This window comes from Ursus maritimus, unplaced genomic scaffold, assembly GCF_017311325.1.
Source record: "Ursus maritimus isolate PB19 unplaced genomic scaffold, ASM1731132v1 scaffold_10, whole genome shotgun sequence".
Classification (NCBI taxonomy): domain Eukaryota; kingdom Metazoa; phylum Chordata; class Mammalia; order Carnivora; family Ursidae; genus Ursus; species Ursus maritimus.
Window position 1 is genome coordinate 71,110,809 of NW_024423344.1, and position 21,653 is coordinate 71,132,461.

The 21,653-nt window shown below is 39.4% G+C and overlaps 1 pseudogene; it reads left to right on the plus strand.

Moving 5' to 3' along the window:
* The first annotated feature begins 21,148 nt into the window (after positions 1-21,148).
* Positions 21,149-21,256, plus strand: LOC121101467 (annotated as a pseudogene).
* Positions 21,257-21,653: the final 397 nt, after the last annotated feature.

A 21,653-nucleotide genomic window follows, 5' to 3' on the forward strand; every position in this document is an offset into this window, starting at 1 on the left:
TGCCGCCAATGCTTTGTCATCTGTCTAAAACCGCGCTGCTTTGTTAATCGGACTGTCATTCATTGAGGGGCCGCGGGCTGAGACACACAGCATGGCGGTTACCTGGTAGCTTCGGTGGTGACGCAGGTTGGGAGTGTTCTCTGGGTGGCACTGAAGACAGGATAGACCACAGTGAACCAGAGAGCCACCCACCTGGAGACAAAAGGGGAAAAATAGCAGGGGATGAGGCGAACTGCTTTTGAAAGTGTTTTCAAGAGCTAGAGACTTTAAGTTAGCTAGGTGTCCATGGTCTTCCAAAATCTCATGCAAACGCATGTGTATGTGCTTATGAAGTATCTTTTTAAATGTTTTTTAAAATTTTTTAAAGCTGTCTGTGACTTATACAAGGTAAGGAACTCCTGCTTCAGCAAGAAGAGCCATGGATTCTTTGCTTGTCACATCTGAATCAGGTTTTACTTGTTGAACTAAAGCAGTTCTAGTCCCAAGGACAGACATTTAGAGAGATTCAGGAGCCATTCCTGTTGGAACCAGAAGAGGCTGAAATTTAATACTAGAAGCAGTGAAAACACCAGCCGGCAGAGTTCCTGCCCTCTAATGACTCACGTCCTGACCTATCAGCCCCTATGGAGCAAAATCTGAGACCCATTGCAAGATTCTAGCTTTGCTATCTTTATATAACTATATGCTATTGATACATAAATACCATATATTCATACTCCTCATATACACACGCATATATACACATGCATACACACACATGCATACACACATATACACACACATCACACGTATATACACATGCACAACACACATAGACACACACATATACACACACGTATATACACATATATCACACATATACACACATACACATATATATATACACATACATACATATACACACATACACACATATAATGCATACACATGCATACACAAATATACACGTATCATACATATATATGTACACACATACACACACACACACACACATTATACACACATTCCTGAGGGTGTGTGTATGCCCGCGTGTGTGGATGTGTGTAGAGGCACCACTACAGGACACATACTATATATCTAGGCTTTTCTCCCACTTCTCTCGGACACATCACATACCACCCTGTGAAACGATGGTTGGGTGAGTTGACTGGAGTGTCCCGGCAAGGGACAAAGACGTGAACTAACTGGTTCAAAGTCCCCCCTCAGGTCTGGGAGAAAGCCTCAGGGGCCTCTGTCTTTGAAATTCTTCGTTTCCCAGGCAGGGTCAGTCCTCCCGGAGCAGAGCGTTTCATGGGATGAAGGTAGGGCGCCACACGGAAGGAAGGGGCTTCTGCTTGGCTGGTTTGTGAGTGCGTGCGTTGTGCATCGTAGGAGAACTTATTTCTCCTAAGGACCATCTTTAACTTCAGCAATATGTCCTAAAGATGTCTTACAAGGGCAATCAAGATTTAGCCAGGGGGCTAAGTGGGAGGAAGTTATAATGTACAAGGTGAGTCTTTTGAGACTCTGAAAAACCCATTAACGGAGAAGTTATTAATGTCTTTTTTTATGCAGCTATAGTGCAGAGGCAGACCCCAAAGAAACCAATCCACATTATGAAACATTTTACAGAAATCCATTTTTAAAAATAGGAGAATGCTCTAAATGGAGTCTGGAGGTGGGAACTGAATACGTGCCTGGCCTCCTGGGCCAGCTGCGGATTTTCTAAAGAATAAAAGGAAATTCTCCTTAGCCTTCACTTTGAGACAAAGAAATAGAACGAAATCTCCTATTGTAAAATTTGATTATCTTCTCTATTTTTCTTGCTCTCATATTTAATTTTCTTCCTTTCTCTCTTGTACTTACCCTCCCCAAATCTAATATCTTCAGGCCTCTGTTAACTTGAATTTAACTTTAAAAATATCCAATTATTAAACCTTCATTAGGCATAGATGTGATGTACAGTTAAGAGAGTTCCTCTAAGAATGGTAGAATGTTCTTAACACTGGTAGAATATAAGGGTAGGTTTTTCATTGTGAATATGAAACCTCTGAACTATTATCAGAGGGAATGAATAAACTTAAAACTGTCTTCTTCCATAGAGGTGACAGATTTGCATGCATTTTCATTAGTCCAAGAGCTCATTGCAAACAGAAACTGTGACTTGTTCATCTTTACATCCCTTCCTCATAGCACAGACCAGGTACACAGTAGATGATCAACAAATGCTTGCAGGTGAATAAATTGTAAGTTCATTAAATCTACAGTTCAACCATGACAGTAGAGACTTCCTTCTGTACGCCAGACCCTCCACCAAAGCTGGGTCTTCAGAGATGAATAAGATGTGGTTCTTACCTTCAATGACCTTAGAGTCTGGTGAGGTCATGGAAAGGGGGGCATTTCTGCCAGTGGCGGGGTCAAGGAGAGAGAGGAAGTACCAGTGAGGGGTTGCCAGGTAGACAAAAGAGGAAGGGCATTCTGGAGAGAGGTCTTAGACAGGGCCAAAGCCAGGAAGCAGTGAGGTGTGTAGATACCTGACCAGCCAACATTCCTCATGACCACTGCAAGAGAGCTGGCGAAGGCTAATTCTGGAGACCAGGTGTGTGGGGGTCACAGCGGAGGATCTGAGGATCCGTGAACCACACCCTGACACCCCAGCATGTTCTGATCAGATGTTTTAATGCTCTTGAAAAACATCTTTTTAAACAGTAAGATGTACACAGGCACAAGGAAGTGCATGAAACAATGGAATCAACCATTCAGCAAAAGCAAAAATGTGTCCTGAATCCAGTTCTTTTAATTCCTAGGGCATAGTGATAAGTAGAACGAAAAGTATTAAAACCAGATAAATACCAGATAGAATTTTAAAAATCTGTACTTGAATTTGCTCAGTGTTGGTGCCGTTGTCACTGCATTATTTTGTGCATCTGTAATATCTTTAAAGGCAAACCCAGGGGGAAGTATCTTAGGTAAAGAGCCTGTTAGTGACCCAATAGATGATGCCTTTGTTATGACTCACCACTGCCTACTCACCCTGAACAGTTTTCTGGCTGCTGGTTTAGGGATGTAAGGGGGGAGTATTCAGGCAAAAGTTTAGCCTTTAGTATGGTCTTTGATAAATCACTCATTATTTTCACTTATTAAAAGAGAATACTGGAATAAGTGATCCCTTTATTTTATTTTATTTTATTTTATTTTATTTTTTTATTTATTTTTTCTTTTAAGATTTTATTTGTTTGTCAGAGGGAGAGAGACAGAGCACAAACAGGGTGGAGCGGCAGGTAGAGGGAGAAACAGGCTCCCTGCTGAACAAGAAGCCTGATGCGGGGCTCGATCCCAGGACCCTGAGATCATGACCTGAGCTGAAGGCAGATGCTTAACCAACTGAGCCACCCAGGCATCCCATTTTATTTTATTTTTTTAAAAGATTATTTATTTACTTATTTATTTTATAGAGAGCTGGAGTGGGGAGAAGTGCAGAGGGGGAGGGAGAGGGAAAAGCAGACTGATGAGCACGGAGCCCCACCCTGCGCTTGATCTCAGGACCCTGAGATCATGACGTGAGCCAAAACCAAGAGTCGGAGATGTGACCGACTGAGCCAACCAGGTGGCCCAAAGGCATCTGAATTTTTTTAAAAACTTTTTAAAAAGTAATTACACCCAGCGCAGGGCTCAAACGCACAACCCCAAGATTAAGAATTGCATGCTCTCTGACTAAGCCAGCCAGGCGCCCCATAAGTGATCCCTTTAGCTCTCAAATTCTCAGACAGTAGCAATTTCTTATTTGATCCTTATTTTCATAAAAGAATAACCTTTACCTTTTCTCTTTATCTAGAAGTTAATTTGTCTTCTACTGTTTTTTTCCCTCTCTTCTTTTTCTTTGCTTTTCCTTTTTTTCCCCTTAATTTTCTTTTCTTAGAGACAGAAAAAATAAAAAATAAAAAAAGAAACAGAAACTTCCCCTTGCTTACAACTGAGGTTAAAACACAGATATGAGATTACCTTTAATAATTTGAGCTGTGCTGGAGAGTTTAAAGAGGATGTTTCTGACTCAATTGAATTTTAAACTTACCGAGGTGGGTTTTAACCTTTTATTGAGAATCTGATAAAAGCTGTTTCCACCTCTGCTCACCCCCCTACAATTTTGCATCTGGTAACAGGAAACCATCTTTCTCCCAAAACCCACCTGGGGAGATCAGGTTGGGGACGCTTTGCATACACAGGAATCGAAGGTGGACCAGGGATGGGAGATTGTTCACACACGTCGAGTTCATTTTAAGCACGACCACTGTTTCTTTTTTCTCTTTTGCTTTTTCTGACTCCCCTCCATAACCTGCAACCCTCACGTGGGGGCAGTTCACAGTTTTGCCAGGTGGTTAGTTGAACACAGCATGTGTGTCGTCCTGCGTGCTCCTTGGAGAAGGGCCATAGCCCCTGCGGCAGGCCACTAAGCTGGGAAAGGCCTCTTGCAGATTTCAAGCTGCAGGGGAAATGCAAACCAGGCTTCTGGGCTCCGAAATAGTAATAAAACGTGGCCAGGAGTGCAGCTGTGGGTAGGTCTCCCCATTGAAAACCTTTTTATTTTATGAGATGTCCTAAATTGCCTGCTCTGAGTTTTATAGGATGATAAGTCAGAAATCTCAGATTCTACCTACCGTGTGGAAAAGGTGGGGACTGAGCTCCGGTGGACGTTTGGTGGTTGTTGCTAGCACAGCAGGGATTCCTTACACGGTAGTGAGTGTTCTGGGTAGATGAAGTTTGTAAACTCTGGATTTAGGGAGCGGGAGTTGAACAGCAGTCTGTGTTGGAGCGATACGACTGACGAAAGTGTGTCTGCGTGTGCGCGAAGTGTACGTGTGTGACTTGTTCACCAGCTGGGCTCTCTCTGCTGCTAAGGTACATTGTGTTTAAATCTTCAAGTAAAAGAAGAACCTAGGACATTAACACAGCACCCAATAGTACTCAAACGTCTGGTTTTTAGGAGGCAAGGATTTCTTACGAACTAAATGGTTTCATTTGTGACTTCAAAATGTCAGCGATGATCGGCATTGCTTGTATTGTATCTCCTAATGCTCGAGATAATGCACACAGGAAAACAAAGTCCTTTTTGCTTAAAGAACATCCTTGTCAATACTACATGTCATGAGGTTTGGGGGTACCCCTCAAGGGTTTCACAATGTAATGATTAAGAGAAGAACCTCATTTCATCTTTCACCCTGGGGAATGGTATGATTTGCATGAATCCTGCAACTTGTACTTTTTGATTTTGAAATGGGATAAGAGTGCTTACATATGGACGTGTGTGAGAAGGGGGTCATCCTAAGAGGTCAGGTGCACCCCTGTTGTTTGGACTGCCAAGGAGTCCCCATCGTGATGATCCTCTGGACTCTGGGCCACTGAGGAATTTAAGGCAGCCCTTGGAGACTTACTGCTATGCCACCTGCAAGTCTGGTCAGAGGGATCATTGATCTGATTGATTGTTGGTGACCTCCTTCCATCCCAAAGTGTCACCACCTTTGCTCTGAGCACTGCCATACTAGCAATGCAATGAGAAATACAGCAGAGTGAAAAATGAGGTTATTTTCTCCTGCTCCTGCTTTGTTCATTCTTCCAAGATGGCTCTTGGTGGTAAGCTGCTGTTAGTGGAGCTAGGCAGATGTGTTAGTTTCCTCTTGCTGCTGTAACAAATGTCCTCACTCTTAATGAGGTCAAATGAGGAACAAATGTGGACTTCGGTAAGGAGGCACTTTATTCGAAAGGATTATTGCAAGGGCGGTGGAGTGACTCTTGCAATAGGAAGAACATTCTGTCCCTGAGATCAGTAAGCATCTCCAAGGTCAGGCAGCGAAAGACTTCTCTTTTATAAGAAGGGGTGAATGAGGCTAGGTAGAAACGGGCGTGTGCAGTGGGATGATAGGACAGTAGATCAGAGAGTGTTTTACCCTGAGGTCGGCCTGTTCTTGAGAGAGGACATTAAGGAGGGGCTCCGGTTGAGGCTGGGTCACAGGTCAGGGACATGGAGGAAGGAGAGAAATGTAACTGATGTTTCGTTAATGTGGATTTTGCTCTACTTGTCAACGTGGACAAAACAGTCCACTCAATCATGTATGAGGCAAAGAACAGGCGTTTGGGGGGTCTGTGTCTGGCCTTGTCTCAGGTAAATAAAAGGGGCCTTCTTCTTTTTTTTTTTTTTTAAAGATTTTATTTATTTATGTGACAGAGAGACAGCCAGCGAGAGAGGGAATACAGCAGGGCAGTGAGAGAGGAAGAAGCAGGCTCCCAGCAGAGTAGCCCGATGTGGGACTCGATCCCGGAACGCCGGGATCACGCCCTGAGCCGAAGGCAGACGCTTTAACGACTGCGCTACCCAGGCGCCCCTAAAAGGGGCCTTCTTGTGTCTTCCAGGGAAGTCAGCCAGGGAAGAGGGGCTCTTTGCTGTTTCCCAGAGCACAAAAACGCAGTACGATTCTTTCAACCATGGCTGTTTTTCAGGATGACAGGGCTCACGCACGTAAAATTCAAAGTTGTCAGTGCCTTAAAGCAAAGCAAATTTATTATTTTACATTCTGGAAGATGGAAGTCTGACATGGGTATCACTGGATTAAAGTCCTGGTGTTGGGAAGCTTGTGTTCCCTTATGGACGCTCCAGGGGAGAAGGTATTCTCTCAATTTTTTTAGCTTCCAGAGGCTGCAGCATTCCTTGGCTTGTGGCTCCTTTTCAGTCTCCAAAGCCAGCAATGGCTGGTAGAGCTGTCCTCACGTTACATCACCTTGACACTGACCTTTCTGCCTTGCTCATCCACCTGCATAATCCAGGATAATCTTCCTATTTTGAAGTCCATTGATTAGCAATCTTAATGCCATCTGCAACCTTAATCCCCTAACGCCACATAAAATAGCATATTCCCAGGTTCCATGAAGTAAGACTTAGACATCTTTGGGGGTTATTATTTGCCTACCACTGCACATCTCTTGAATAATTCATGGGAGGTACAAAAAGACCTGTTTTACCAAATACTACTTTTTGGAGTACTTAGAATTTTTTTGACTTAAGGTAGCAGCTCTCAGACTTTTTCATATTGGGTCCTTTCTACGTTCTTAAAATTCTTAAGGACCCCAAAGAACTTTAGTTTATGTGGGCTCTATCTATTGATATTTACTGTGTTAGAAATTAAAACAGAAAATTTATACACACTTATTTAGTAATTTAAGTGTCCATAATAAACGTATTGCATATTAATATGAATAGTATTTTAATTAAAAATATATTTTCTAAAACAAAATTTTAGTGAGAAAAGTGCATTGTTTCACATTTTTGTAAATCTCTTTGTCTAGTTTGATAGAAGACAGTTGAGTCTTATATTTGATTCTTCATTCAATTTCTTGCAATATGCTGTGTTGGTTGAAGTGTATGAATAATATCCAGCCTCACACAGATACATAGTTGGAGAATGGGGGAGAGGGGTGTGTAATTATAGATAATTGTGGGTATACTTCTTTGATACTATACCAGAATTTGACAAGTGAGACAGGTGGTGGTTTTTAAAACGTTAATTGCAATGTGGAATATAAAAACACATCAATGAGCTTTTTGTAATCTGTTACTATACTATCCAATGGTCTTGCACTTTGAATAGATCTTTTACTCATGCATGATTTTATAAACCCATTCACGATAATTTGGAAAACATTGATTCATAGAGTTATGAAGATCTCCCAATAATCAAATTTTTAGTACATCAAAAAATCACATTTGTTAATATCACTGCTAAGAAAAAAACCTAAGTTTTAGGGACACCTGGGTGGCTCAGTTGTTTAAGCGTCTGCTTTAGGCTCAGGTCATGATCCTGGGGTCCTGGGATGGAGTCCTGCATTGGGTTCCCTGCTCAGTGGGAAGCCTGCTTCTCCTTCTGCCTGCTGCTCCCCCTGCTTATGGTCTCTCTCTGTCTCTCTCTCTGACAAATAAATAAATAAAATCTTACAAAAAAAGAGAAATGGTCCAAAATTAAACAGAAACAAAAACTAAGTTTCGAAAAGCCCACATTGACAATATGAGTTTTCTACATTTCTATTTTTTTCTCAAAAGGTCAAATTTCTTTACTGGCAACAAATCAGCCTTTTTCCCTGTGTGGGCACTTGCACTAATGGTGCAGAAGCAGCAGTGAATAAAAGTGCTAGTGCCTGCCCATGAATCATGGCCGTGACTGCAAACTGTACCACCCCCCACAGCAGAAACAAAGAAGTAAAAATCAGTTTCACTTAAACAGGTTCATGATGAAATAGCAAAAATTATTATTTTTAATTGAATCTCAACCCGTTAGCACATGTTTTTAAAACTCATCCTTAGTAATGAAATGATAGTACATACATTGACTTCTACTATGGATCAAAATATGATGGTCATCCCCAAGAAAAGACCTTGTGCTGTTGTTTGAGTTGTGAGATTTTTTTTTTGGTGGGCTTTAAAAAAATGGTGGTCAAACTATGGTTTTTTTAGACTTAGGGATTTGGCAGATATTTTCTTAAAAATGAGCTCAATAGGTTAATCACTTCAAGGAGAATAATGAGCAGTGAGAAAGGCAAACAATATCTCAGCATTATTATAAAAATTGTTTGGCCATATGGACCGCTGAAAGTTCTTGGGGACTTCCAGGTTTGCTGAAAACACTCTTGGAGAACCTTTATATTTTTATCTACAGAAGCTGATGAACAGTATGACCTTTGTTTACATTAGTACCACCACGTTTATCAGATTATCTAGTTATCAGATTGTCTTTGTCATGAGAGAACCAGGCAGGAGATCGGCAGGTTATGTTTAGGAAATCAGAAAAGGTTTGGAGAATGAATGCGACCCAAGATAGCAAGATAGAAGGACCCAAGTGATCTGCCACCATAAAGATACTCTAAGTAGCCAGGAACTGGCCTGAAGGCAGGTGATTCCTTGTAAAGTTGAAAGGGGTAAGGAAACTCATGACAGGAAAGATTCATCTTTGCTCACTTTGCATGACCTTTTGCTGAGCTTTTTGGGGCATATATTTCTTTGTACGAGTAGAGAGAATGAGGTCTGTTTCATAGTTTGATTGTCAGGGTGCAATGAGAGAGTGAGTATAAGTTGATGGGCCCAGGGTGGGCACTCAGTAATGGAGCCTGTTATCAGTATGACTCCATGAGCTTGCACTGTGTCTCTTTGCTCTCCAGATCTATGTGCAGGGTGTGCTCATTGTTGTTTTGACACCTGTGGTGTTTAGAACCCACATGTGCCAGACCCAGCACTCCTTCTTCTTCCTGGACCCTGACTCTGCATCACACCATGGGTTTGTCCCATCAAAACTCCTTATTACCTCTGCCCCAGGTGACTCCTGGTCTGGGGAAATATACTCTTTGGTGCTCCTTTGAGCAGGAGTTCACCCCACTGGATCAAGGGCAGTACACTCTCCTGGGCTAGCAGACCTTGGTCTTTACCAATTAGCCCGTGGCTTGGAGCAAGCCAGGATCTTCCCATGTCAAGGTGATTTGTACTTTTCAGATGTAGGGTTAGAGGTCCCCTTTTAGTGGACTAACTATCGTTTATGATAGAATTTAATCTTGAAGCTATATTCTTTTCATGAAGGAAGTATTAGTCACATTTTAGAGCTTGCCGATGATGATGCCACAATTCTACTGGCTACCGAAGTGCCAAGCACTTTTCGGATGCATTTAATCTTCCCTGAGCCCCTGCCTGGGAGTTGTGGTGATGCCCTTTTATTGAGAGCCTGGTGTTCTGCGGGATGGTGAATGGGTTAGACCTACAGCACCAGTTTTGAGAAAAGTTGGATTTCCAATCCAGGTCTGTCTCATTTTTACAACACGCTGCCCCTTTTTCCAAAGACAAGCATGTTGCTATGATTTTCTTCACCTACTTAGTACAGTCACAATTAAAATTCAAGTTTTCTTCCATGGAGTGCTTTTCATCTTTGTTGGAGTCGAGGCTTCCTGACATAATTTCTGACCAGAGACTATCAGTCAAGCTTTTAGCAGTTTGGGGAAACATCCTTCAAACCCCATTTCTCTCTCAGTGTGATGTCTGTCCATACCTGGGCAGCTCGGCTGCATTTGTCCACTGGGTGCATCAGGGGTGGGCGGTGTCTTGGTGTCACTATGGGGGCTGACTTCTGCTGGGGTCCTGGCTCCCAGACACCACGGTTGCTCAGCTGGCTTGTCTGGAGCTAGCGTTGGTGAGGCCATCATCAGCTGTGGGGTCCTACTTGGTACTGGCCCTTGACCAAGGTTCAGGACACCAGGAATGTGGGAGGGGCCGGAGTCATGTCCCTGGTTGGCAACGAGAGGGGTTGCCTTGGGGCTACGAAGGTGTTTCCTTTTTCTCGCACTTTCACTGGTGCCCGAGTACTCACTGACAATATTGCGGTGCACGGCTGCCGTCACCAGGTTTAGGCGCATTGTTGATGTGCTCTGGCCAGCCCGTACCGAAGTCAAATGCTACCCACTTCAAGCCATAAATACAATGCAGCCCTGAGAGAGTTTATTTATTCTAGCGGCCAGGTGTTTGGGCCTCAATACCTCTTCCTGAACCAGCAAAGTAGTGTTTTCCTATTTGTCTCTCTTCAACTAATCTGAAATTCTTCAGGCATTATCTGTAACTGCTCGGTCTTAATGCTGCCTTTCAAACTTTAATCAGCTACAGAAGGCAGATGTGCTCGTCTCCTGTGAATTTCTCGTCACTTACAAGTGCCAGTTTGTAGTTTTAATATCATCTCAAATGTCAGGGTTCTGGCATGATTCTAATTTTAGTTCCTTTCTATCTTTCCTCCATTGTTTATAGAAAGGGCATAAACACCTCTCCCCCCTTTGGTAGGAGTGTGGGAAGCATTTGGTCACATGTGCCTTGGAGTTCTGAGTTCATCTGGCTCCTTGAAGACGTTTTAACTTTCTTTTTAATCTCAAGGGAGATTACCTTATCGACAGATGTTTAGTGGGTTCCTACGAACAGATGTTGGAAGAGCAGGATATGCTCTATGGTACAGGTTTTCATGCTTTTGATTCCTCGGCACTGTGGGGTCATGGATATTATTAAACTGTAATTAATGAGCTGTTGGGCTTATTGAATGTTGTAGTTTGCCTGTAATTCGGCTTCATCAAATAGCATTTTCCTTCCCCTTGTAGCACGAGGTCTGGTCGTTCTGTGATCCCATCTTAGCCTCCTCCCTTCGTTTTGCTCCCATCCTTATCTTATGGTTTTTGTCTTCCCTCTCACCACCTGGTGGTTGTAAGACAGAGATTCCAGCTCCAGCTTCATATTCATGCTTCAGGCTGGGGGAAGAGGGAGAGCCAGCAGCCTGCCTCCTTCAGAGACTCTATCTGTCCTTGGGGGTGGGGGGGATGGCATCTCCAGGGGTTTCTGCCTGTGTCACATGGGGCCAGAACTATCTCGTGACCCTGTTCCCAACCCCTGCACCCCCTACTCATGCAAGGGAGGCTGTGAGACTATTTCCAGCAGCACGGATTGCTGCTCTGAACAAAACTGGGATTCTTCAGGAAGCAATGGGGGGGATACTGGTGTACAATCTGCCTAAGATTTCCATCTTAACTTAATCCCCTCCTGAGTCTAATGATCAATCTTTCTTTCATCTGCCTAGCCTTTGGGTAGTTTTGGTGTTCTAGTTTCTGATATATGCTTCCCTAGACTCTCAGTGTTTTTCTCATTAACCTTATGCCATTTCTCACTCTGATTCCTTAACAGGTTGCTTGTAACTTGGTACAAGACCTTCAAGTATCTTGACTCCATCTTTGAGATTGAGTGGTACATTGCCCTAGCTATATCTGTGGTTCTTCATTCTAGGAACAACACATTCCAGGCTTGTCTCATACCCTTGAGCCTCCTCATTTTCCAGTCCATGTTTCCATATTGAACCTCAGTATCTGAATTTTTGTGGGATCTAGCCCCTTAGAACCTCTGTACTTCTAGCACCCATTCTGAAGTCGACTGTGCTCTTTGGACAATTGGAAAGCTATATATCCCATGACTTATAAATACCTCTTAGAAAGTCTCAAAAGCTTTAAGCAGTTGTCCTCCCTAGAGACCACAAAAGGAGGAACTCATGCCAGGTGTTTTCTATATTATGTGCATAAACTCTGAGTACACTCTAACCACGTGCCCTGGACTTAATGTATTTGAATTGTCGGGAGTACCTGGGAGAGGCTCAGATAGAGGATTTTGCCCTCTAGTCATTGCTGCTATTCTGGTGTGACCTTGGTCAGGGAGGGATGATGCAATTATTTGGACAGGAAATCTGAATTAGTAATTTTCTCTCCAAGTAGGACGACTGCTGGGTAGAAACTTTGGTGGATTCTGGAGCTAGAAGGGGACCTGGACACCACTGGTCAAATGCCTGTGTTTCCCAGAAGAGGGTGCCTTGCTTTAGGGAGAATGAGCTATTAGAAGTCATATTGGCAATTGGTCAGGTCTAGACTTGCAATCCAAGTGTTTTCATGCCTGGTCATAGGGCTTTGCCCCTACATTGCTTTTTAGGGGCAAGTCTTTGTCCTTCCGCTCTGTCCCCTTCACTTAGGAATGCTGGGACAACCAAAAAGAATGACTAGCTGAAGGAGTGGCAGTACCAACAGATAGAATTGAAACAGTTTTGTGAAGACATTAAAGGATCTCTATCAAATCTTACATTTTCTATCATGTTGAGCACCTTAGTCTCCCCTCTTTCTGCACTTAAAGAGTATTTTGTTACTATGTGTTACATCGTTGCGATTGCTTTACATAATTAACTTGGAAGGGGAAAAAAAGATGTTGGATTTCAAAGGAAAGTCAGAAATGTGTTTAATTCACCTTAGTGACTTACTTTATTTAGTGCAAAATCTTCCATATACAGAGAGATCAATCACATCACAGATTTTCTTAATTGTACTTTACTCTTGAGTGCAATTAAAAGCATTGGTGCTGCCCTGTTTAATGCTCATATTCTAAGACTTCATTAGCAGTTACTATGGATGAAGGCCCATGCTTGAGAAAGTGCTTTTCAAAGAAACAGAGACCTGGGTCCCACTTCCCTTTTCTACACCCTTCAGATTCTGGATTAATTGGTCTTAAGTGTGTGCTGGGCATTGGAATTATTAGAAGATAATGAAGCAAATAGTAACAAGAAGACAAACTCCCCAGGTGATGCTAAAGTGTAGTCAGGGAAGAGATGCACATTTTCATGTGTTTATCCAAACATTACTTAGATTTAAGGATTCAATTTTAATGACCTTTAATTTGTATTTTATTTTTATATGTGAAATTCTATGCATAGATTATTTGGTCTAATTTATCTGAACACAGACTTGTGTTATCTGTGATAAATGTAGATATTGTGTTCGGTGATATTCTTCTACAATCACAATTTGCTATAACTGCTTTTTAAGACAAATGAATCAATCAGACTTTATGGAGAGAGAGCTGGACTAAGAGCATAAGTAGAAAAAAGGCGGTCAGATTTCATGTGTCATTAAATGATTCAAAACATTATTTAACAAAAATAATTAGTTCTCGGCAGATAATGATAGTTTTTCCTCAATATCCATTCTCCCTTTTTCTTTAATCATAGAACTTCCAAATGCTAGCTGGGAACATAATTTCCCAGGATAAAGATGAAATTCCCTAATCTCTTTCACAGCTGGTATGGCCATATAATTAAATTCTAGCCAAAGTGCTGTGAACAGAGTGGTATAGGCATCTTCCAGTAAGGATTCTTAAAGGGAGGGAGAATACACTTCTGCCCTTTCCTCTTCCCTTCTGGCTCCTTCCTTCTGGACATGTTGCTAGAGCTGAGGCAGCCATCTTGATCCACAGGGTCTCTGCCATGTGGTGAGAATGGCTGAGATCTCACAGACTGAGGAGCCATCATACTTTGTCTACCTGAGAAAGAATGAATTACTTCTTGCTTCAGTCACTGTTATTTTGTGTTTTCTGTCTCATTAAACTCAAACCAAATTCATTGCCCATTCTGAATTATAGTTGGATATGTCACTGTTGATTAGGAGAGAAGCACAGTGAACAGAGGGTCTGACTAAGTCTCTAACTGTATTCTGAAAATATTAGGGACTAAGAAAACCCATTTGATGCTGTTGATACTTTTTCGGAGTATCGGTCCTTCCTCCATCCTCCGGTCTCTTTTAATTATATTTTGGCTTCTCTAGTTGTCTTAATATTTCCTCTTTCCATTTTGATGAGTTCTAATCAAAGTTGGCAAAACCAAGAGGCAAAAGAAGTGATAAAACCTGCTACCTCAAGTAGGTGAAATTGCTTCCCGGGGGCCTCAGATACCACTTCCTCAAGGCCCACACCTGTCACATGGGTTCTAAACATAGTGTGTCTCAAGAATAAAATTACTGGGGCGCCTGGGTGGCTCAGTTGTTAAGAATAAAATTACTAATCAAATGGGTTAGTCCTGAAGACTAACAGAAAATATTTTTCAGACTAGATCCAGCATGTGAGTTCCTGAATGGGAATAAACACTGATATCTTGGTCTGTGACATCTGTGATAGCACAGTGGCTTTGATAAATTAAGAACTATGTCTTGAAACCAAAAGTACATATGTAGGGACCAATGTCAAGCTCAGCAAAAGGATATTGAAATTACCTAGCAACTATATGGTTGAATTAGTCAAATGATAATGCATCATTAGGTCAGAAGTAGTCACTCACTGTCACTGCAGAGAAACCAAATGGCTGGGACATGGTCATGTAGGCACTACCAGTGAGAGAGAGGGAATGTGGTTTTTTCATACCATTCGGGTAGCTATTCAAGCTATTTGCCTACTCACCCGCACTGGCCAGCGTGGGACTTGGTACAAGTCATATGCTCAATTAGTATAGAAACACTCAATGAATTAATGTGCTAGAGAAAATGTTCGTCTCAGAAGTTAGAAAAAGGTTGAAATCAACAGTGTTCAACATGAACAAAAAAATGCATTAAGGGTTAAGAAGTGTAGGTTATATAAGAAATTGGTAAATTTCATAGTTTGGAGACAGGAAGTTGAAGACGGGATAATAGTTTTAAAGCATCTGTTGACATGAAGACCCAAACAAAATAGTAGGAATTAAGATGCATTGCAGACTTCCTTATTTACACAGAATAATGTAATGGAAAGACTGCTTATGGCAGAAGAAAAAAATAAGAAAAGGATTTTACTGTGGATTGATTCTTGAAACTTAAAGTGATTAATCAGATTATTTCAAGAACAAATGCTTCACAGTATTTTGACTGACTCCAACCTGTGGCTGAGGTAAACAGTTCATCACAGATGATAGTTAGGGGTTAGCAGAAACTATTTCACTGAGTTCACTAGCTACGTCCAGCTCGAGTGCTACAAATACATGGGAAACTGCAAAATTCTTCTAATTTTTAGGTACTGAAAGTCAGAGAAATGATTAATTAGATTGGGAATTTGTCTCTGTAGTAAAAGATGATCTTGACAATAGAGGGAAATAATGGAGTTTCTATTCTAAGAAACATTCTCCCCAAAGCAATCTTGCCTTTACTGGGACTGGGTAAGCAAATTTTGAAGGTATTCCCTTTAGATTCCTGAGGAATAGTGAACTAGTGAAAATGAAGAAATGTCAGTTTTAAACCCTCAAATAAGGAAGAGATAAGGGTAATAGGCTTGATGAAATGCAAACCCATCAACGGCACCTTCAATTTTATTTTACTGAAGGGACGGGGAGATTTTCTTGCCTGTGTCTACCCAGGCACGGAGAACAAAAATACATTGAGTCAATTACGTAAGTCACATGTATTTGAAAGCCTGTTTGGGGGCCGCAATTTTGTTGGACTGCCACTCAGATCCTCTGCATACTTCCCCTCTTAAAATTCTATTTCCCTGTGTAATTGAAGACTAGAAATAATGACAACAAACTGATTTATTTGTTTTTCAAAATAGGCAAAATCAGTGATCATGTTCTGCAGTAGTAGATGTGAATTGATGAGTAACTATCGTGAATTTGCTTCACCTGAACAACTGAGTGGAGGACATCTTAGCACTTTTCTCTCCTTTTAAAAACCAGGTGATAGAAGTCTTTCTCAGGTCTAAGCAAAGTCACAGACACTACCCTCTCCCCTCTTTTCTTTAAACTCAAACCATATGGGTCTTTTTCAACTCATCGTCATGTATCACCCACATCATCAGGCTATATGCAGAAACTTTCTTTCATAGGTGTTTCAGACTTGTATGTTAAAGATCATTTGTAAGCCTTGCTTTCCTCACGGAAGAGTCTAAATTAAATTTGTAGAATTTTCAAATATGTTCTAAGCAATCAATTATTTCCATTCTTTACATCTTAATATAGTTTTAGAATAAGCTGGGCAATTTTCTTCATAGTCCACTTTACTGAAACAAAAAAAGTGAAAATACACCATCAAGCTTGACTAAGGATATAGAGATTTAAAATTCATGGTAGGCCATCAATAGCGTTAGAAATGGTTTAGGTGCCTATGGCTCCCCTATACTTAGACAATAATTGTGGGAGCTTAAATGGTGACATTGTTATGGCAATAGAATCACTCATAACTGGAAGTCGTTAGAGATTATCTATTTCAAGCTCGCATTCTATTAATTAAAAGTAATATTTATATTATTATATCATATTATAAAAAATCTGAGAAGCACAGAAAAGTATAAAGAAGAAAACACCACAGAAGTCTCACTGTTTGAGATTCTCTCTCCCTCGCGCTTTGCCCCTCATCCACCTCTCTCTCTCTCCCTCTCCAAAATAAATAAATAAATCTTTAAATAACTACAAATTTTACTGCAAGTTTATAATTGGTATATTGTAAAAACGATTGATTTTTGTGTATTTATCGTATGTGTATCTACTTTGCTGAACTTCGTATTCAATTAGGAGAGGTTTTTCAGCTTATTTATGTAGATTTTCTAGACATACAACCACATTTGTCATTAATAATGACACTATTGTCTCTTCCTAATTATTGTCATCTGTTTTTAGATTCATAGTAGTGTCCAGAACAATGCTAAAAAAGAGTGATGATTATACCCTTCCTTTAATGAGGTTGACTCTCATTGACTTAATAATGGCAACGGCTTTCGGTATGAAATTGTTGCTGTGTCTCATGTTTTTAATTCCGAGATTTTTTAAACCTTATAAAATCAAGAATAATGAGTAAACTTTATTAAATATTTTTTTAACCTCAAATCGAGGCAACCACAAGGTTTCCCGCATTTGAGTTAATAACATAATTTCAATGCTAAAACCTTTATTAAAGCATCCAGGCATTTGTTCTTGATTTTAGTGGATTATAAATTTGCTACTATTTCAGTTAGGACTTTCATATATATGTAAAGAAATATGTGAGAATGATCTCTAGTTTCTGTTTTGTTCATTATCAAACTTTGATGAGATGATTAGGATTATAGTGGATTCATAAGATAAGCTGCTCATCTTATTTTTTTCCCTAGATGTTGAAAGGGCATATACATGTGTAGAGCGATCTAGCATGTTAAAGGTTGAAATAATTTGCCATGTGCCCAGAGATGTATTTGGAAGTGGTCTTCTCCCCACGCATTCTTTGTTTATAGATATATTTTCATTTTCTATTTCCTTTTAATTGATTTTGGCTATTTTATATTGCTCCAGGGTAATGTCCATTTCTTTGACATATATCAAATAATTAACATGAAATCATACAAAGTATTCCATATTAAAATTATTTTAACTTTTTCTTTACTGATTTTGATTTTTTTCTTAATTTGGTATTTCTGTTAATTTATTCCCTAACAAGAAATCTCTGTATTAACATATATTAATATTAAATTTTCCTGTGCTTATTTTTAAATTCTTTTCTATAACACACAAATGTATTATATTCTGGTTAACATAATTTTAATATTTTAATAACTACTTAAGTTATAGTAATTTCTTCATTTAAAAAATATAACATTCTAAGCTTTTAAATATTTTGTGGCCTTCTCATAATTTTTTTTTACAGTGCTTTTCTTTTTTGTCTGTTGTTAAATATTTGAACAGTTTTTAGTGTTCAAGGAACTTTTTGTATTACATGAACAAATTAATTTATAATGTAGTTTTATAATCAGAAAATCTGGCTTCTGTAATTTCTGCCTTTATAACTATAGGATAGGTTTTTTGGCCAAGTTTAAGATCAACTTGCCAGATTTCTATTGATGATTTTTTTTTTTAAAGATTTATTTATTTATTTTAGAGAGTGTGTGAGTGGGGTGAGGGGCAGAGGGAGAAGGAATGAGAGAATCCCAAGCAGGCAAGGTGCAGAGCCTGACATGGGGCTTGATCTCAAGACCCTGAGATCATGACCTGAGCTGAAACTAAGAGGAGTCAGATGCTCAACAGACTGAGCCACCTAGGTGCCCCTAATATAAAATTTTTAAGTCACTAGTAAGCTGATATACTTGATAACTCTTTGTTTTCTGCTTCTCCTTTTCACATTCTTGTCTATCTTGTAGAACTGCTGAAATGTTAAGTGAATTAATGGCATGGGTCCTGGCATATCATAAGCTCTCAGTAAACAGAGGGCACAACACATAGTAATGGGTCAATGTTGACTCTGAAGTCCAACTGTCTGAGTTAAAATACTGGTTCTATCATATTTGTCACTGAATGAATGATTACAGATTTCTAACCTTCAATTTCATTCCCTAAAAAATGGGAAAAATAATAGAATTACTTTATAGAATAGTTTTAAGGGATAATGAGAAAAAACACACAAGTATGTATAGCACCTGGCATAGAGTGAATTAAATAAATATTAGCTATTTTTATTCTTTGCAGATTCTTGAATTTTCTTTTTTTGTTCTGTAATGATTTGGAAAACAGGTGTGCATCCTGTTCTTACTGTTAGTTATGATTATCTTTTAAGTTTTTTGAAAACACAATCTAATCTAAATTTTTCTAATTGTCAGTGAACAGCAATATAATAACTTCTTACTCTGACCTATGTAAATCTAAACTCAGCATGCTTTCAGGAAGCTTTTACATTTTTTACCATTTTGTTACTAAATCTGAGATTTATTGGTACATATTATTAGTAGTAAACTATAGGATTTTTTAAAATATTTTGCTTTATTTTATAAAATATAATTTATAAAATTATCTTCATTTTATCTCATTAACCAAAAATTAAAAAAAAAATGCTTAGACATGAAACTACTCAATTTTTTCCATGTTCATTCTCAGATTTTTCTTTATGCTATCCTGAGTATTTTTGGCCCTTTCATTTTGGTTGAATTCTTGGTCATCTGTAATATATGCTTTTTAGGCAATCTACATAAAAGCTGTTTTTTCAGTTTCCTAGCATATCTGAAAAAATCTTTCCTTCCATTTGTAAATAAAGGAGCTATTTTGATGTAGGAAATTCTCTGACTTCTTATCCAGTTCTATAGACCTAGATCCATTTTCTTCTGGAATCTAGTCTGATGGAGGAGACATATGAGGCTAATATGGTATCTCTTCTTTTGCTGAAAACCAGGAATTTTGTTCTTGATCTTTGAAATTTAACATTTTTATCAAGCTTTATATTCTCTTCCAGGAATGAGGTGAATCCTTTTGATCTACAGAAGTGGTTATTTTTTTTCAGCTAAGGGAATTTCTCTTTAATATATATATATACATATATATATACATATATATATGTATGTATATATATACACATATATATATACATATATATGTGTATATATATATGTATATGTTTATGTATATGTATATACATACATATATTTTAGTTTTCTTTTGCTCCCTTTGCCACTTTTCCTCCATTGTATCGTCTACTCCTAATCTTTTTATCTTTTCCTTTGCATTCTTGGTAACCTTAGTTTTTCCTTAAGTAGGAGCTAAATATATGTAGATTTTTCTCTTTAAAGATGTTTGCCTTTGGATTTTAATTCTGCCCTTGTGGGTTTTAGGGAGGGTCTACAATTTTTCTTATCTCAGATTAAACCTCAGCCTTTGTCTTCTTGTCTTATCTCAGTCTCTTTTTAGAGCAGCCTATTCTATATGACTATTTTTTCAAAGGAGTCTATGATGTCTTGCTTATCTCTGCAAACAAGGGAAACATTTTTCTAAAAATTCTTCCTTTAATTAAAGCAAATAGTTTTAAGAGATATGATTCCCTAAAGTCTTTAAGACTTTAGGCCATTGAATAATCATTCATTCATAAGAAAAATGAGGATTTATTGTGTTTTCATCTAGATTTAGGGGGCATCCTAGTAGTTTTAGTTTTTGCCAATGGATAGAATACAAAGTCTTCCTTTGACTGTGCTCAGTGTCCACTTAGGTGCCTTGTTGAAAACCTAACTCAGACAAAAAGCAGAGTCTGGTATCCAGTAAAGTTCTCCTAGACTCTGATAAACTCTCCTCCTTCCCTGCAGCTTAAGTGTTTGCCTGCAGGATTGAGAAACTCTATCCCCAGGTTACCTGTGGCTGTCCATGGTTCTTTTTTAACCAGAAACATTTATATGAAAAATTAGAATTTCTGTCATATTCAGACGCCAGAGTTTCCCCTGTCTCTGCCTTTATGTGCACATCCCAAAATGTAATAAATTTGAGAGGTTGAATATAGAAAAAGAAAATGGCCAGACCATATATAAAAGGCAATCTATAACAATCAGCCCAAGAAAATGACCCTTTATCCAGAGTATCCAGGCCAGGAAGCCAGCATTCTATCTGTAAGTCTAACCTATCAGAAGTTCCAGCACTGTCTTTAGCAACCATACAATAACCTTTGTAACAGTTGGCCCCAAAGGGCCAGGACTTAATAACTGATGGCTTCCCTAATTTTTTAACTCGCTTCCAACTTGGGACCAATCAGAGAAAGCCAAATGTGCACCCTAGCCAATCACATCCGTCACCCCGATTCTAGTTAGCCCTCCAGCTTCCTCAGGCCAGCAGCCTTCAATCAGGGCGCCCCTGGAACCTTCCCTTTGAACTCTGTGAAGCTCTGCATTCCTCTGCTTGCCTTTGAATCTCTGCCAAACCCAAGTGATGGTGGCTCCCTCTCTTGTTATAGCAAGCTCTGAATAAGGAGCCCTTGCCTGTTCTCATCTGATGGTCTTTATTTATTTCCCAAAATGATACTGTCTTCTTGGTCATTAGGTTTTTGAAGTTCTAGGTCTTTTAGAATGTCTGTTAAATGAAAGACTATACTTTCAGGGATCATTTCTATAGTTTGTTACTAGAATGTCTGTTAAATGAGTATGCTTTTATATGTGTGGGGGATATGGTGGTATGGTGGTGGCCACATGGGGGGATATAACTTCTATAAAAATAGGTCATGTGCATGGTAGGGTGAAGGAAGGTGGGTGGGAATGGATGCATTTATCTATCTATCATCTATATCTATCTATCTATCTATCTATCTATCTATCTATCTATCTATCTATGATTTTGCAATCCTCTAACTCTAAGCAGACAGTGAGATAGTGGGTATAAGGTTTGACATTTTCCTACCATTGTCTAAGCAGGACATAATGTTCTACTTTAGAGAACAACACATCTATAGGCCAGCAGTTTTGTTGATGAGTCTATCTCTACCCATTTTCTTTTCTTTTTTTAAATTTAAATTTAGTTAGCCAACTTATAGTATATCATTAGTTTCAGACGTGGTGTTCAATAAATTATCAGTTGTGTATAATATAATGC